Below are 5,889 nucleotides of genomic sequence, written 5' to 3' on the forward strand. Positions count from 1 at the left end.
ATCGCCACTCTCACCACTGGTCCTGAAGAGATCATCCGTCCTGGATTCCCTGTGTTTCCAGTTCCTATCTGTACCAGTGTACATCATATGGTCTAGCCGGATTTGAGTTCTTTTTGGTAGAGTAACTCTATTCTTTCTATCTTTTCCTGGATGCTTCCTGCACCATTCAATATTTTGCCCACAGAATCTTTCAGTATTACAACTAGAGGCTTGAACTTTTTTCTTGAGTTTTTTCTGTTTTAGATGTACTGAGCGGGTTCTTCCCTTTTGGTTTTCCAAATCTAGGTCTTTGGACATTTAGTTATAATATTTGACATTGTCTTCTTTTGCTGACCTTTGAAATTTTCTAGAATGCACTTTGACTTCATCCTTTTTTCCATTTGCTTTAGCTGCTCTATGATTAAGGGCAAGTTTTAGAGTCTCATTCTGATTGCCATGAATCCATTCAAAGACCAGATTGTTAGCTACTATGGACTTTGTCCTCTTCCATGGTGACTCAGTGACAACATGACAACATTCGGCGTCATCCCCATGATTGTCTGTAGATCGGACAATTTGATGCATACAGTTTTCACTGGCTGATTTTCAGTAGATCATAAGGTCTTTCTTCCTAATTAGGAAACCCTACTGAAATCTGTTCAGCACCACAGCAACACACAAACCACCATTGATGAGTGGGTGTTAGTTTAACACAAGCTTCATTGCCTGGGCATTGGTACCCCACAGGGAAGATGAGAAGTCTATCACTGAACTATCACACTGCTCCCTTTAGTGACTTAAGCAATGCAAAAATAAAAGTTGAATAAAAATTGAGAGTAGGAGAGGAGGTAAAATAAGGTAGAAACATACTAATTTCCTCAACATATCAGTGTTACTGAGTAAATTTGAAATATAAAGCTTGAAAAAAATTAATTCTATGTTTTACATTCCTTGCATTTTTATCAAGAGATCTTTTAGAAATCTATATACTTTAAAATGAAAAAAGAATTAATCTAACTTCATCTGTTTCTTTTACTATTATTTTACTTTTAATTTTCTTACATATTTTAAAAGAATATTACTTAGGTTAAATACAATAATATTATTTTAAAACAAATATTAAATTAAATGTCTCCATAGTTATTTGAGCCTACTTATTTATTTAGATTTATATATCTGTCTATTCATCATTCTACTATGTATATTCCCAGAGGTATTCATGGAGTAATGATGCCGTCTGATAACAGCTATTTTAGAGTGGTACAGTTTTGGATTTCCTGCCCCTTTCTTTACTAAAATTCTATTGTGCTCTTTCTCTTAGCGAATATATATAATTTTCATATTTGTAGAAGTATGAACTGTAAGTTCCCCAAAGGACTATAAACTCTTCTTTAACCACAGGGATTCTTTCCTCATTCACTATTATAGCACTGACTGTTACACAGGTATCGCTCATACACAGCAGTTTCTCAATAAATACTAATTATAAGACACATTTAGTTTATATACTTTAAGGTTCAAACCTGTCCATTCATGGCTGATGAAATAAAATTCAAACAAACCTGAATTCTTAAACATTAGATGAATCAGAAAGGAGGGAAGTACAGATTAAAACCAGGAAAGGCAGACTCTGGGAAACCATAGTGATCCTCTTCAGGAGGCTGACATGAGAGACTGGCTTATCAGCAAGACACAATTCAAAAGGCTGCAGTCAGTTGCCATCTTTGGGTGGCATGCTGCTCTCTCTAAGCCAAACGAGAGATTTTGTTGCTATGCAGGTGCACTCTGCCTTCTTCTAAGATGGAGATTAAGGTGCTAACAGGGTGTCAACCCATAATTTTTCCTCTTCCAATTATCATTCTGGTCACAGAATATTTTACAAAATCAGGTCCTTTCCAGTTTTGCTTCATTGGTCATGATCAAACCAAGAAGAACTAGTTCAAATTCTTGCTTATGACGTAGTATTGATTACTATTCTCATTTACAAGGAAAAATGGAAGTTCAGAGAAATTAAGAGATTGATAGACGATTACATAGCTAATTCATATCCGAATAGAAACAGCAACTAGAGTTTTTACTCTTTATTCCACAGAGCTCTCTGTAGTCCAAAGCCTTTGCTATTTCTGCTTTTTCATATATGCTGAAAAATAGGTGTGCCAATACAATTTTCTCCTTATTTATTGGTAATAAATGAGGCCTGAGGGCACCATGGATTAAGTATTGGGCTAAATTTAAGGTCAGTGGTTCAAATCCACCAGGCACTCTGTTGGAGAAAGATAAGGCTGCTTGCTCTTGTAAAGATTCACCCTCACAAAAACCCCATAGAGCAGTTTTCACTGTCCTCGGGTTGTTATGCGTCAACATTGACACAACAGCAGTGGATTGCATTGGTAAGGATAGGCCTCTTGCTTGTCTTCCTTCAGCATTTTATGGCACTGCTTCTCCATATACTAAAGAAATATGTTACCAACTTAAGTCATTAAACCAGCAAATGGTATTACAAGTAGGCATTTGCTCCTGTCTGGGAGAAATAAAGACACCACAAACCCAGAACTGAAATAGGCAATGGAATCCAAGTCCCAAATCTGGCTTGCTCTCCAAGTTCACTTGAATGCCTGAACTTCTAGAAGCAGTTTCTTCTGCCACTTGGAAGAGTATCATATGCATGTGCAAAATCCTAAAACCGCTCTGCCGCAATCAAAGAATCTGATTTTTCCATCTGAATCAATGCGGAACTTCTCTCTACCAACATTTAGAAAAGTAATCCACTTTGTACGCTTCAGCCCCAAACACATTTAATTGGAAATAACAACCAAGAACCAGGTATTAATCAAAAGTATCCCTTCTTCCTTGTAACACTATGGTTCTGCCTTTTGCATTCACGGTTTTTACTATTTCTATCCTCAACCAAAGGGCCTTGGTTCTAAGCAAGATCATGTCCCTGAGCTCACTACATTAGACATAAAGCTTCCACTGTCCATTTATGTTTCCAATCCTTGTTTAGAGCATTGTTTCTATTTTTTCTTTTGACCCCACCACTGTGAGTTAGATAAAGACTCCCACATTCATCTCCAGCACTTAGAAAGCCAGCATGGATGTAAACAAAATTATCTTTATTCAATCCATGTATAACACAAAATACAGACATTAAAAGTCCAGGCTTAACAAATTAAAAAGAACATATTCCTAAAATAGTAACATGTTCTGTTCTGGTTTTATTCTTACAATAAACAGCTCTTCAGTTTGTGAGGAGGGGGGGAGTTATTAAAAGTAATACCTAAGTTAAAATATTGTACAACTCTATATTAATGTATTCAAATTATGGGTGAAAAAGATATTTTTAGAAATCTAGAACTTGCCAAAACTGACTCAAGAAACTGAAATAATAACAAACAAGGAATAATTTATAAATTTTCAAAAATATTCTCCTACCTTTCAGCATCATTAATAAAAAGCGTCAGGTCCAAATGATTTTGGAGTTGATATTTGTCGATATGTCAAAAGTTAAAAGTTAAAAAACTGCTTGTACCATTTAACTGTTATAGAAAACAAAGAAAGTCCCACACAGAAGAAGCAAATAATAAGGATTGTAAATAATAAAATCCAAACCTGGAGGGGGGAAGGGGACCAGTGCAGAAACTTCTAAACACCTGATTTGCAGAAAGTTATAGATGGTAGTGCTAGTCCCAAATCCATTTACAGAGTCCCTACATGGATTAAATTCCTATTGAATCCCCAATGCAAATAGGCTAGGAGTTTTAAAAGCCTTAGTATCAGACAGAGAGCACTGTAAAGTGGATTTTAGCAGCTGTACTTAGGCTGGAATGTCACACCTTGTCATTTGATCTCCCTCTGGACCCAGTGTGAATTTATTCTACATTTGTGATATTCTCAGGGTTTTTTTCTTGGATTGAGGTCTTTATCTGTTTTAGATGGTCATTGTTGGAGGGTCCTTGTTGTTTGCTTTGTTTTGTATGTTTATTGTATTGGGAAACCCAGAATGGGTGGAATTACTAAAACAGATGCTGGATGGATAATTACCTGGGGTTACAGAAGGGGAGATGGGAGGAAATGGAGAATCAACATCAATGGGGACAAGAAGCAAGAAAAGACTTCAAAGTTGATTGTGCCCTTGGTAAGGCTGAACTATTGTATTGTATGCTATGTTGTTGCTGTTGTGCTATCTACTCAGTTGCAGTTCACAGCAATCCTACACACAATAAAACAAAGCAGTGCATGGTCCGGCACCATCCTCTGAGCTGCTGTTATGCTTGAGCCTGTTGTAATAGCCACTGTGTCTGCTCCTTGAAGGTCTTCTTGAAGGTCTATTTAGCAAGTATGATGCCCTTCTCCAGGGACTGTTTTCTCCTGATTACGTGTCCAAAGTGTTACATGTGAGGCAAATGGTCTTGCCATCCTGGCCTCTAAGGAACAGTCTAGTTGCACGTCTTCCAAGACAGATCTGTTTTTCCTTTCGGCAGTACATGGCACTTTCAATATCCTTCACTAGTACCAGCCTGGTCATGCATGAGCTGCTAACTTCAAGGTCAAGCCCTCAACACCACCAGCTGTTTTGCTGGACAAAGACGAGGCTTTCTACTCCAGTAAAGAGTTACAGTCTCAGTAACCCACGAGAGCAGTTCTACCCTGCCCTATAGGCTCACTAGGAACAGGAATCCACTCAAAGCAGCACTCAAAGGCAGTGAGATATTAATTATAGTTCAATAAAAAGAAAAAAGAGAAGAAAAAGAAGTTAAAAAAATACTGATCTAATATATGAAAAGTTAGCAAACAAAAATAAAATAAATTAATTCATATATTTTCACAAAAAAATAGTACTAAGGACTTAGCAAATAGAGGAGAACAAAATATTTTATTAAAATCAGCAGTGACATACTGGGATTCACTAAAAACACAATTAACACTCAATATTAGGAAGTCTAATTATAGTTGTCAGGAGCCACCGAGTCAGTTCCATCTCACAGTAAGCCTACCCGAAATACCACTCACTCCAACGCCAATGTCCCAATTGGTTCTTATGTTTCAGCCCATTGCTGCAGCCACGGCGCCAATTATCTTGTAAAGGTTCTTCTTTGTCTCTGCCCTTCTACTTTACGAAGATTGATGTCATTTTCCAGGGACTGGTCTCCCTTGATATCGCCAAAGTAAACGAGATGAAGTCTCACCATCCTCACCATGAAGGTACATCTGGCTGTTCTTCTAAGATGAATGTGCTTGTTCCTTTGGTAGACTGTGGTATTTCAAGAGTCTTTTCCAGCATCACCATTCAGATGCAGGGATTCTTTTCTGCAATTCCGTATTGAATGTCCACCCTTCACAAGCATATGAGATCATTGAAAAGACCATGGTTTGGGTCAGGAGCACCTTAGTTCTCAAAGTTGCATCCCTTCTCATCAACACTTTAAAGAGATCTTATTCACTAGACTTATCCAGTGCAATGTTATGTTTGGTCTCTTTACAGCGGCTTCTATGCACACTGATTATGGGTCCAAGCAAGACAATATCCTTGACCACTCTGATCATTTCTCCATTTATCATGATGTTAACTACTGGTTAAGTTAGGAGGATTTTTATTGTCTTTACATTGATTTGTATTCCATATTGGAGGCTCTAATCCTTGATCTTCAATAGCAAGTCTTTCAAATTTTCCTTGTCTTGAGCAAGGAGGATTGTGTCATCTGCATATCACAAGTTGTTAATAAATCATCCTCCAATCCCGATGCTGTGTTCTTTTTCATATAGTCTAGTTTCTTGGACTATTTGCTCAGTATACAGAGTGAATAAGTATGGAGAAAGAATACTACTCTGGCATACACCTTTGTTGATTTTTTTTAAATCATTTTATTGGGGGCTCCTACAACTCTTATCACAATCCATCCATCCATCCAT

Source organism: Echinops telfairi, unplaced genomic scaffold (assembly GCF_000313985.2).
Source record: "Echinops telfairi isolate 266 unplaced genomic scaffold, ASM31398v2 ScPeMD7_7469;HRSCAF=8507_1, whole genome shotgun sequence".
Taxonomy (NCBI): Eukaryota; Metazoa; Chordata; class Mammalia; order Afrosoricida; family Tenrecidae; genus Echinops; species Echinops telfairi.